A 12,947-nucleotide genomic window follows, 5' to 3' on the forward strand; every position below is an offset into this window, starting at 1 on the left:
GCAACCGCGCCGGGCAGCCCGAGAAGTCCGGGGGCGGAACCAATAAGACGCGCCAAAATGAGTGCGCAGGTATCATCCCTCACGACGCCGATCCCGTTCTTGCCAAAAACAGGAGAACCTCTGATGAAATGGGAGGACTGGAGAGAGTACTTCATGAACTATATAGAAGCTCTGGAAGACTAGAATGGAGAAGCCTTCCCCAGTATAAGAAAGAAGAGAATACTTCTACACAACTTAGGCCCGAAAGCGATCAGAGTGTTCCAGATGCTGGTGCCCACTCCCGGACCAGCCGCAGACGAAGACGTATTCAGACACGCAATAGAGGATCTCAACAACCACTATCGACCAGCAGTTTGCACATCAATTGATAGATACAATTTCCAGCAGAGGAAACAGGAAGCCGGCGAATCGATAGAGGACTACGTCGCCGCGCTAAGGAAGCTGGCGATAGCGTGTAAATTTGGCGTCTTGCATGACGAATTCATAAAGGACCAGATAGTCATGCACACCACCAACCAGCCTGTCCAAGACAAATTATGGGTGAATGGAGATGCTACGCTCAAGGAGGTGATAGCCATGGTGAAAAAGGCCAAATTATCAAAAAGGTGCGCTGATGCAGCAAAGAAAAAAACTATTCTTGGGCCCATGGTGAACAAAGATGACAACGCAAAACCTACAGGAAGGAGCAAAACCACGACAGCAGAGAGTAAGGGACCGAACAGATGGATGGGAAAACCTATACAGCAAAGGAGGCAGAACAGAGAAAGCACGAGCACATGCTACCGGTGTGGAAGCCAGTCCCATGCGGCCCACGCGAAATGCATGTTTTGTGGCATAATAGGACACTACGAGAAGGTATGCCGCCGTAAGACGAGAAGACCCACGGTGAAGTATGTAGAACAAGATCCAGAGGAGGAAGAAGATAGAGAACAAAACGAAGAAGACAATGTACTGTGTGTGGATGGTCAAGTACTGGGCATCGATTGCAGACGCTCCCGCAAACCACAATGCGACATGGTAATAGGTGGAGTGCAGATTAAAATCGTGGTAGACACAGGTTCCCCGTATACGATTGTCCAAAGGGCAGTGTCGAATGAAAAGTTCAGACCCAGCCTAGGCCCACGACTAAAACCACCGGATATATGACCCGTCACGTACACAGGAGAACCCATTCCGATGGCCGGCTACCGAGTCCTAACCTTTGAGTTCAATGGGCGGAGTGCCGAGTGCAAGTTGTACATAGCAGAGAAGGGGCCGTTAGTCCTGGGGTGGATGGACCAAGGCGACTTAGGTATACAGTTGGATCCAGGAGGAGACACGCAAGCGCTAATGACAGCCACAGAACGTTGGCCGGACTTTGAGAAGATGAAGAGTGATTTCCCCAAAGTATTCGGCGGGAAAGTTGGCAAATTAGAGAAATTCACGCACCGGATAGACCTAATGGAGAACTCAAATCCAATTTCCCACAAAGTAAGAAATGTACCCATAGCAGTGAGAGAAGCGGTACAGCAGGAACTGCGCAGACTGGAGGAGAACGGTATCATCGAACAAATAAATTGCTCAGAGTGGTGTTACCCCTAGTAGTAGCGATGAAACCTAACGGAAAGGTCCGCCTCTGTGTGGATTTAAGAGAACTGAACAAATGCATAGTCGTGGAAAAATTCTCGCTACCACGCATTGAAGAGATGTTGGCAAAGACAAAATGAGTAAAGTGGTTCTCCGCCATTGATCTCACTTCCGCTTATCACCAAAGAGTTTTGCACCCCGCGAGCTGGAAACTGACATCGTTTGTAACACCCTTCGGATGTTACCAATTCCGCCGCATGCCTTTGGTCTCGCTTCTGCAGCGGCAGTGTTCCAGAAATTAATGCACCGCCTATTCAAAGACATTGATGGTGTTCAGTATTTCCAGGACGATATATTGGTGATGGGAAAGGACCTGAAGGATCATGATAGGAAACTGGACATGGTGCTTCGAATGCTGGAAGACAATGGCCTAACAGCGGAGTGTGAGAAATGCCGTCTCGGAATGACCTCTGTCACATACCTGGGACATGAGATTGGCGAACACGGCATCACGCCAAAAAAGGCCACCGTGAAAGCGATCTGTGACGCCCTGACACCCACCAGCAAAGAAGAGGTGAGATCCTTCTTAGGAATGGCTGAATACTACAGCAAATTTGTACAACCTTTTGCTACTAAGACGCATCACCTGAGGCAACTCATAAGAGACAAGACAGTATTCACCTGGACAGAGGAGACACAAAAGAAATTTAATGCCCTGAAAAAGGACATCAGCCACGCCATACCGCTGCAAGGCTACGACCCCCAAGGGAGGTCAGTGTTGACAACGGACGCTCGTATTCAAGGAGGTTGAGGGGCTGAGGGGCGAGCGAAGAGCTCCCTGGCCGCAGAACCGCTACTTGGGTGAAGGCTGCCGCTGCCGCTGGAGACACCGCGCCACCACACACCCACAGGGACTACATCCCCCAGCCTGCTTTGCGGCGGAAGCCGCCCACGCAACTTCCGCGCCCGGAGGCGCTTTAATTGGGAGGCCAGACCCGGCGGAGTGGGGACGCTCGTATTCAAGGAGGTTGAGGGGCTGAGGGGCTGAGGGGCTGAGGGGCGAGCGAAGAGCTCCCTGGCCGCAGCACCGCTACTTGGGTGAAGGCTGCCGCTGCCGCTGCAGACACCGCGCCACCACACACCCACAGGGACTACATCCCCCAGCCTGCTTTGCGGCGGAAGCCGCCCACGCAACTTCCGCGCCCGGAGGTGCTTTAATTGGGAGGCCAGACCCGGCGGAGTGGGGACGCTCGTATTCAAGGAGGTTGAGGGGCTGAGGGGCGAGCGAAGAGCTCCCTGGCCGCAGCACCGCTACTTGGGTGAAGGCTGCCGCTGCAGACACCGCGCCACCACACACCCACAGGGACTACATCCCCCAGCCTGCTTTGCGGCGGAAGCCGCCCACGCAACTTCCGCGCCCGGAGGCGCTTTAATTGGGAGGCCAGACCCGACGGAGTGGGGACGCTCGTATTCAAGGAGATTGAGGGGCTGAGGGGCGAGCGAAGAGCTCCCTGGCCGCAGCACCGCTACTTGGGTGAAGGCTGCCGCTGCCGCTGCAGACACCGCGCCACCACACACCCACAGGGACTACATCCCCCAGCCTGCTTTGCGGCGGAAGCCGCCCACGCAACTTCCGCGCCCGGAGGCGCTTTAATTGGGAGGCCAGATCCGGCGGAGTGGGGACGCTCGTATTCAAGGAGGTTGAGGGGCTGAGGGGCGAGCGAAGAGCTCCCTGGCCGCAGCACCGCTACTTGGGTGAAGGCTGCCGCTGCCGCTGCAGACACCGCGCCACCACACACCCACAGGGACTACATCCCCCAGCCTGCTTTGCGGCGGAAGCCGCCCACGCAACTTCCGCGCCCGGAGGCGCTTTAATTGGGAGGCCAGACCCCGCGTCGCGGGATCGCGCGGGGGACGCGCCGGGAGAAGCCCGGGACAAGGGCGGGGCCATCTGCGGCCATCAGAGGCCAGAGGAGGACAAGCCGGGCCACCCCCCTTGGCCGTGCACCAAAAGGAGGTAAAAGAACTTGTTTTGGAAACATCCCTTGTCCCTGTTGGTGCCTGTTGCCACTTACACCATGACATGCAAGGGGGGCCGAAAAATTTCCACACAGACAAGGGACCTGGCTAAGGGGACGCTGGTCCACTATTTCACCAAAACATCACCACTTACAGTCCAACAAACAGTAAGAACTGAACGAAGACTGTCTATAGACTGTCCCATAAGTGACTCCTCCCCCCCACAGTCAACTGCCGCTCCACAAAGCCTATCACTGTTAGAGGAACTTAATGGTTTATGCAAAACCAAGTATGCTGCTGTCGAGACCACCCCTGAGCAAACTAGTGCTTCTACCCGTCCTATAGTCATTACAAGTCCCCAATCCTGCATATTATCCCCACCATATGGAAATCTCCTGGGTATACCAATTTCTTCACCTGCTATAGATAACACTAACCCCACAATGTCCCTCCTGGACTTTTCTGGTACAAAGCAGCAAAAACTGTCTTTGAACTCACCATTGCTCATTACCCTTTCCCCGGAAACATGTAAGGATCCCGCGAAACTGTTAGTCCCTGTACCCCTTACCTCACCAACTCTGTTGGCTCAGATGCAAACCATGATCAACTCTTTGATACATCCCCTGATAGAAAGAATGAACAATCTTGGGGAGAGGATCGTGGCAATCGAGGAAATGACTAAGACAAACTCACTACTTCTAAAAAGTATGATCGGCTCTAATCACTCACAGTCTCTAACTATCAACCAACTCCGACCAATAGCCTCACATTCGTTAATTCCAACTACCCAGAATGTGCCCGCTAAACGTATACTACCACACAGTTGTTCACTTGAAACTGGGCTGAATAAAGTAACTATACCACCCAAAAGGTCACTCCCCAACTCAGTGAATATTCCACAAAAAACTAACCATATACAACTACCACCGGAGGCTGCCCCGTTTGTGTGCGTCCTTTCTGGAGTCCCGGTACTTAAAAATGGAAAAACAGAAAGTCAACAAGAACTAACAAACAAGACACTGTTTTGGTTAACAAAGAATAGACCCCTGCCTCCTGATATCGACGGTAGAATACTAGGTGTTAGAAGGGTGGGCTGGCTGGGCCCGCTTCGAAAAGAGAGACCTGGCGATTTGGTGTTAATAAAGTTTAGAAATAGTAATGTTGTCCCATACCTCCAGACCTGGCAACCACAGATAGGAGATGGTCCTATACACACCTGGGGACTATCAGACTTTTATCCCAGAGAATTATTTCTCCCCTATACAATTTTGAAGAAGAGAGAAACTTCTGGTTGGGCCGAAATGGCGCCAGGGTGAGGGGCCCTAACATCCAGACTTGACCAATGATCTATTTGGTACCTGATTTCTTTTAAATATCTTATGCTATAAATTTACATGTTGTAAAATGAGATGAAATGAAATGTAATGGTGATTATATATTGCAATGTGCTTTTATGATTTTATACCTCAAAATCGAATAAAGCTAATGAAACTGAAACTGACAACGGACGCCAGCGAAAAAGGGCTGGGAGAAATCTTCATGCAAGAAAGGAAGGATGGAACAATGGAGACCCTCAGCTTCGCATCAAGGGCACTATCTCCCACGGAACAGAAATTTAGCGTAATAGAGAAGGAGATGCTAGCGGCAGTGTGGGCCATGGGGAAGTTCGCCAGTTCCTACGGGGTATGAGATTCCAACTAAAGACGGACCACAACCCCCTAGTCAAGGTCCTCACACCGAGCGGACACGCAAGCGCCACACCACGCATCGCCAAGATGCCGTTGAAACTGCTCGAGTACAGGTACGATATAGAGTACATCCCAGGAGCTAGAAACAAGGTAGCGGACTACCTTAGTAGAGCTGCAGCAATGGAAGAAGCCACGGGCAGTGCGGAAGAAATTGAAGAGATGGTGGCCCTAACAGAAGACCCGGAGAAGGTGATAAGCAACCAGGAGTGGACCGAAGCGTACGGAGAAGACCGGGATATCGAAGAAGTCAAAGAATGTATCATACACGGATGGCCAGAAAAGAAACATTTGCGGGCAACACTCAGGAAGTTCTACAAGGTGCGAGAGGAACTGTCTATAGACGACAAAGGCGTATTTTTGTACAGAGGAGACAAAGTAGTCCCACCGACAACTCTGGTACCCCACCTGTTGGCAGTACTACATGAGGGGCACCTGGGAATCGTAAAGACAAAAATGAGAACAAAGCAAATGTACTGGTGGCCATGGATGGACATCCAAATAGAAAGACACGTGAGAGACTGTGATCAGTGTCAAAGGGCAGACAAGACCATGACACCTTTGAGACCAGCTTTAGGGAAGTTTGCCAGCCCGATAAATCCATGGGAAGAGGTGTCGGTAGACATTCTGGGGCCCATATTAGACACCTTGGGCACGCCAAAATACCTATGCGTCCTCGCCGACAGGTACTCAAAGTGGCCGGAATGGCACATTCAGGAAGAAATGGACACAGAAACAGTGCTCAGATTCCTTACATCTATCTTCCTTGGAGAAGGCATTCCAAGATCCATACTGAGCGACAATGGACCGCAGTTCTCATCGGAGAAGTGGTACAAGTACATGGGGAGGAACGGCATCAATACCAAACACACCTCCATATACCACCCCGCCGGACATGGTCAAGTGGAGCGATTTAATAGGGTCATAATGGGATCCATCCCAGCGGCCATCACAATGGGCAAAGATTGGGAAAAGGAAGTACAAAGTATGATGTGGGCCCACCGCATCACCCCTACAAGCACAGGATATAGCCCTTTCCAGAGTTTGAGAGGAAGAGACCCCTTTACTAAGGACAACCTGGCGTGGAAACAGAAGACAGTAACAAGCAAGTGGTCCCCAGCAGTGGTGCAGCATAATCTAGAGAAAGCCCAAAAGATATACTCTGAACATTACAACAGAAGAAGGAACATGAAAGAAACAGCCCTTGAGAGAGGGGAATGGGTTAGAGTGAAGCTGGCAGTGCTGCGGAGAAATGGGGACAGTAAATACAGCCAACCCTTACAAGTGAAGGAGGTATATGACAGAGCGGCGCTGCTCAGCGACGGAAACGTGTGGTTCCAAGACCGCATGTCCAAATGTAGTAAGACCCTACAATGGTCCCGTGAAGGAAGTGGGAGGACATCACAAGACCAGATGCTACAGGAGAAGGAAGAAATCACCCCGGAAAAAGAAGGGAACCCTAGGGCAGGCGGAAGCTGCGAGGAGTTGGGGGACGGTGACATTTCCTTGGTCGGAGAACATCAAGCAGAGGAGAGTGAGACCCCGAGGAGAGAAAGGCCCGGTATTCAAGGGGATGAGATGGCCAGTCCAGCAGAGAACAGTCCTAGGGAAGTTTCCACTACTCCAGTAAGGCGCACATGAGCAGGTAGAGCGGTGGTGAGACCTACACGATTTCGAGACTTTGAACTTGGAGGATCTAATTGACTCCCTACACACTGAGACTGTATGTTTTCTGTTGTCAGGGAAAAATGGGGAGATATCTAGTGTCGCGCTCTAGTTGATGCATGCTACGTCGTGACGTAGCGCGCGAGGCGGCCATTTTGGTGACTTGCGGGTAAGAAACCTGGAGAGCACCAGATGCCCGGTGCTCTCCTGCTGTTGTTACATGGCTAAATAAATGTTGCTTCCTCTTACATTGCCCTACGAGTGTTATTTGGAGTATAAGGTGCATCATTACAAAAAGTTGAACACCCTCGCAAACGGGGTCCGTATTTTTGCCCTATGCCTGTTCGGCCGATTTCCAGCACTCTGAGTGACCGCGAAGGTTGTTAAGGGAACACGAGTCCCCAGACTAGATTCCCCATATAATATTTGCACCAGGGGAGAAGTGTTTTAATACGCCTATTGTGCTACACTGCCCACGCGCTGAACGTGACTGAAACTCATGCTTTAAATTGCAGCTCCTTGTCTGCCATATACCTTTCCTCGTGTGAGTGGTGCTAGTTACAGTTGAGGCATTCACTGTAGAGTTGAGCAGGCCTTTGGCTACTGATTTTTCCCTAAACCACTCGGGTATGGAAGCCCTACCACTTGCTCCCCCCAGAGACACAGTTGTCACAGCTCCAGCCCCAGCAAAATGTCTTAAGGAAGACAGGGTGGATGTGGACACGTTCAAGCATTTAAGACAAGCCTTTATGGCAAAGAGCCTGCCTAAAGGACCGCCCCCAGAATCAGAGCACCAGGCACAGGGTCCCCCCACTCCATCCCCAGATTTCAAAGACGAGGATCCCTCGGATGAGGAAGCGGGTTCATTTAGGCCTTGGCGACCTTCTCCCTCCCATACTGAGGAACCGGTAGAGGCCACTCAATCCATTATGTTAGATCCTGATCAGGTTCTACACCCGCACTCGGCGGAATGGGTCCCATGTGACACAGTGGTGCAATATGTGGCTAACCGCTTGCACAAACCACTAGAGAAAGAAGCTTGTAGTTGCCTCAGAGCGGAATGCCCAAGGCTTTCTATGTAAGTGAAAGTGGTACAAACACCTGATATAGATCCAAACATGGCTTGGCAGATTACAGGAGACGATGGTCGGTCCTGTGACTTTCGTGTCCGGCTCAGGACCTCCTTGACAAGGCCTGGGCAGACAGCACAGTAAAGAGGTACAGGTGAGCATGGATCCGATAGACACATTGGTGTCTTCGATGGGGTTTTGATCCCTTAGTCATTGAAGTAATGCAAATAGTCAATTTCTTGGCGGACCAGGCAATGTAAGGCCTGGCCTATCGGTCCATAAATACCTTTTGCTCAGCAATGTCCGCTGGACATAACCCAGTGGACAGGGTTCCAGTGGGAGAGCATGTACTTGTATGTAGACTCCTTTGTGGAATCAGACTTTTGCTGTCACCGTCGCCGAGATATTCAGCACTTTGGGGGTTAGGTCGATCATGCATGAGGCAGGCATCAACTTGACCATGTTCGGAGCCCATTCTACCAGGGAAGCAATTGCATCTAAGGCTTTCTCCCTGGGGGAATGGTTGGAGGACATAATGAATGCCACAGATTGGTCAACAGACTCCATGTTTAAGAGGTTTTACTTCAGGCCGGTGCTCGATATGGCACATTTGGTAGTGAGCAAGCTTTGAGCCAGCATAACCCTCTCCTCTTGTCCTGACGTAGAATGAAAATTGTTCCTAACTCTCATGTAGGAAAGTTTCAATTCTATTAAGGACACTGAGGCAAGGATTATTAGAATCAGAACAGAGAGAGGACTATTACACCCTCATGTGACCCTGATTGGTCATGGATATAAACAACTGTTGTACTCCCATTGGTTGATTTTGTTGTACCATTCCAAGAGACTCCTGGGACTGTTAGTTTCTTTGCTTTAAGTTGAAGCTCAAAGAAATGTTTTGTTTTAAAAAGCTGATGTTTCAATAAAGTGAATAGAGAAAACCAAAATCCTCGCCTCCCTGTCCTTAATAGAATTGAAACTTTCCTACAAGGGAGTTAGGAACAATTTTCATTTTGCTTTTATTACTTGGAATACCCTGCTTTCAGAACAGTCCATGGCCATTGTAAAGCTCATCCAAGACTCTTGCTTGCACCTCTGGATGAAACCTCTGTCATCCTCACGTCAGAGTAGAAGACGTAGCGTAAGCCTTGAGAAAATCGCACCTGAGACAATGAACAAGGTGTGGCTGACTGGCAGAAATTGTGGCATAGAATGCGGAGATTGTGGTAATGTCCTGAAGGGAGAGAGAGAGGGAGAGATTGATTTTGAATAGATTTGTAGGAGTCTGAGGGACAAAGATAATTGGATATCGTGTGTAGAAAATCTGCTTTTTCGCATGGTTCCCATCCCTTTTCTCTGCTTAACCCTGCTGGTATTTTGACTCTGCTCAATGAGAAAACACAAATTGGTTTCTCTGTGCATCTGAAACTAGTGTACATGTTGATTGTTGATAAAGCGTATTAGTTGATTTTATTTCGTTTCTCAGTTGTAGGTGAACAACCTGCCTTTTCTTTTCAAGAGAGAGCTGCAGAGGGGTCGAGTCCCTTTGCATGAACTCAAACGGGTATGTAGTCCCAAAGAGTAGAAGACTGACATCCACCTTCCTAGGAGGACCAGAGGTGAGATAAGCAAGGTATGTATGGGTGAGCCTAGTCCACTTTTACAGTAAACCATTATATAATTAGTAAAGCTGTTATGCAAGAATAGGTGAATATATATTACCAAACCGATTTAGGTGAGACCAGCTTTTGTAACTATTGGGGGCAAACATTGTAAATGGGCTAGACAAAGGTAGAACAGTTTTTGAATGTTACCAATTTTAAGTTTTGGAAGCTTTGAATTGACCACTCACTGTAAGCCAGAGAGCGCCCCCCAATAGTCCACCTCAGCTAGGTGCTGTTTGCTGATGGTATTTCAGAAACATCAGATTATGAGATAGGCATATTCCTGCTGCCTATCGCTTGCAAGACTGGGACAAAGGCGGCTGACCAAAGAAAGCAGTGGGGGTTGTGGGTGGCCTGTCAGCCACTAGAGCTCAGACGTGTGGAGGTTGCAAGGGACATAGCACAGATAGACGTCAGACCTTGGATGAAGGACAACCAGACCCACAAACCTATGTGGTGCACGACCTGAAAGTGGACAGAAGCTGCTGAGCTGTGTGTGAAAGTGTGACCCACCATGACCAAAACTTGTTTATTTTGATCTACAGAAGGGTCCATTTTGGTTGATTTTTCTGTAGCTCATCCGGTTCATCAAAGATCTCTCCTTGTGAAGCAGACCAGTTGTAACTGGTTTAGCAATGGACTTGGTGGAGATTCTTTGTAGGAACTAGAAAGCGAGCAACAAAGCTAACTTAAACTCGCTGTGAACTGGTATCCAGAAAGGGGGGTCTCGAGTAGAAGGTGAGGACTTTAGACTAAGAAGTTGTCTCTTGTGGAGATACAAGACCGACACACCCTCACAGACACTCTGTGAAGTATGTTAGCAGTGAGCTGTGCCAGCCTACACAAAGCTTTTGACTCTCATTCAGCCCATCTGTCCTGACTGAAGGCTAGAGGCAGCCTGAAACAGGTGGATGTGCTGTGGGACTGGAGGAGGAAGAAGCCTCCAGTAGCCACGTGAGGGCACTCTGCAGGAACTTTCATTGATTGTACATGCAGACTGGAGAAGAAATGTGGAATGTAACCGTCACCTAACTCACTGTCTTGTGAGGGTACCCGCGAAGTGCAGGCTGTACATTGGCACACATTATGGTGCAGATTCAAGGGTAGATATACCCTTGGTCTCAGCGGTGGTGCCTCTTAAAGGGAGTTGGGGCGTTGCCTCCCTATATTTGTGCCCCTCCTCCCTACTATCAAATGTAAAAAAACACTGTAAAGTTTGATATACAGTGGCTGCAGCAGTGAGCTTTTTCCGCCACAGGCCAGTTGTTTAGATTTCCGAGGTGCTTATTACAAGTCACTACATCACAGTAAACGTGCAGACCAGAGAGTATGCTCCAGTTACTCCTTCTTTGTCAGTGTGCATGTTTGGTTAGAAGGCAGCCTGTCTGCGGCCATCCTGACATGTACTAAATGCCTCCCTCACATGCTCAATTAGTAAGCCGGGGGAATCATAGCAGGAGACCCACGGTCTCCTAATGAGCGGTACCTTCACCTGCCCAAGCCAATCCTGACAATGCTCTCACGCTGTGCTGATTACATATAAGTAAGAGAGCATTGTCTGGATTGGTTTGCAGAGACGTTGGTAGTTACTAAGCCCCTCTGAGGCAGTGCAGAGCTGGGAGGTTCCGACTGAGCTCATGCATCACCAATCACTGCATGGCTTTCTTATAAAGCTGTGCAGTGATTGGCCTCTGCTGTTGCTGGGTCATGTTCTTGTCTCTCTCTGTCATTCTGACTAGTAAGTATTTTCCAGCACAAGTCATTGCAGTTGTAGTACACATTGTGGAACGGTCAGCACAGCACCCATGGCACTGGACACACAACCAGGTAGCAAAGCAGTGGCGCATCAGAGAAGGAGGTATACTATTTCTTTCTGGCCTCCTCTCCTCGTCAGAGATGGCACCTCTCACACATCGCATGCCCTGGGCTCAAGTCAGCAGGACTTGGAGACGTAGTGTGTAAAAAAAAAAAATGAGGTAAAATAAAAGGTAATAAATAATTACGTTCAGTTGATACAGACTAGTTGAGTAGTTTTGGTCACTAGTTGAAGTGTAGAGCAGTTGGTATTGCAATCACTGTAGGGCATGGCATGGCTTGACATGCAGTGAGTGGCCCTTAGTTTTGTTTCTGGTGTTGGTGTTGACATAACTCTTGATGCACATTTGCCATCACCACCACCACTATGGCATTGTTCTGATCTTCTCTCCTTGTCAGAGCTCTCTGCCTTTGGCCTCTCTGCGGAGTAGGCGGACGTGTTTGAGCCACAATCAAGGCTGCCCTAAGACCTCTTGTCAAGCCTAAGATTCTGAAGAAAAGAACCAAGAAGTTAATTTGTCACCAGTCTGATTATTATGTCAAGATTAAGCGTAACTGTCGCAAACCACTAGGTATTGATAACAGAGTGTGCAGGAGGTTTAGGGGCCAGATCCAATGCTAATGAGTAACAAGTCCATCCGTGCTGAGATCGTCCACAGTGGTTCATCCAAAAACGTCAAGACCATTGTAGAGAGGGCAGCTCAGCTCGCCATCAAACTCACAAATCCAAACGTCAGATTGCTCAGCAAGGAGAACGAGTAGACTGTTCTTTCTATGCAGCTGTTTTTGCAAATAAAACGGTAAACTCCTCATCAGAGTAGTCACCTATACTTCGTGCTCTCACTCTTGCATCATATTCCCAGGCCTGGCCTCAAGGCAGCAGCACTTGGAGTGGAGACACAATGAGTAAACAAGAAAAAAAAGAGGTTGAATATATTTATTTATTTATTTATTTATAGGCTTATATAGTGCTGGAATCGACTCCCGGATGAGTATCTCAGAGCTCAATTCACCTAGCAGGTAGAGAGCAATGCTCTTAAGATCTAGAGAAGAAGCTACATTTGAAATAGGAAAGTTTTCAACATTTTCCGAAATGCTAGATGATTAGTACAGAGCCTGAGAGTAGCCGGTAGTTTGTTCCAGAGGCAAGGGCCCAAGTAAGAAAGAGCCTTTCCACCCAGTCTCGCCCTTCTAATTGGGGGGGATTTGAAGTAAGGACTGATTACTGGAGCGGAGAGCACGTATTGGGTTGTAAGGAACAAACTTCTCCGCCAAATACCTGGGGCCCAAGCTGTGTATACCCTTGTGGATGAGACAACAGGTTTTGAATTTGACTCGTTGTCGGATCGGTAACCAATGAAGCTGTTCCAATAGGGGGGCGTGAAGGAGATCTAGGCGGGGCA

The 12,947-nt window shown here is 49.2% G+C and overlaps 1 pseudogene; it reads left to right on the forward strand.

Annotated features, from left to right (window-relative positions):
- The first annotated feature begins 8,498 nt into the window (after positions 1–8,498).
- LOC147730375 (large ribosomal subunit protein eL32 pseudogene) lies at positions 8,499–12,306 on the forward strand (annotated as a pseudogene).
- The last annotated feature ends 641 nt before the right edge of the window (positions 12,307–12,947 follow it).

Source organism: Lissotriton vulgaris, chromosome 2_1, assembly GCF_964263255.1.
Source record: "Lissotriton vulgaris chromosome 2_1, aLisVul1.2, whole genome shotgun sequence".
NCBI lineage: Eukaryota > Metazoa > Chordata > Amphibia > Caudata > Salamandridae > Lissotriton > Lissotriton vulgaris.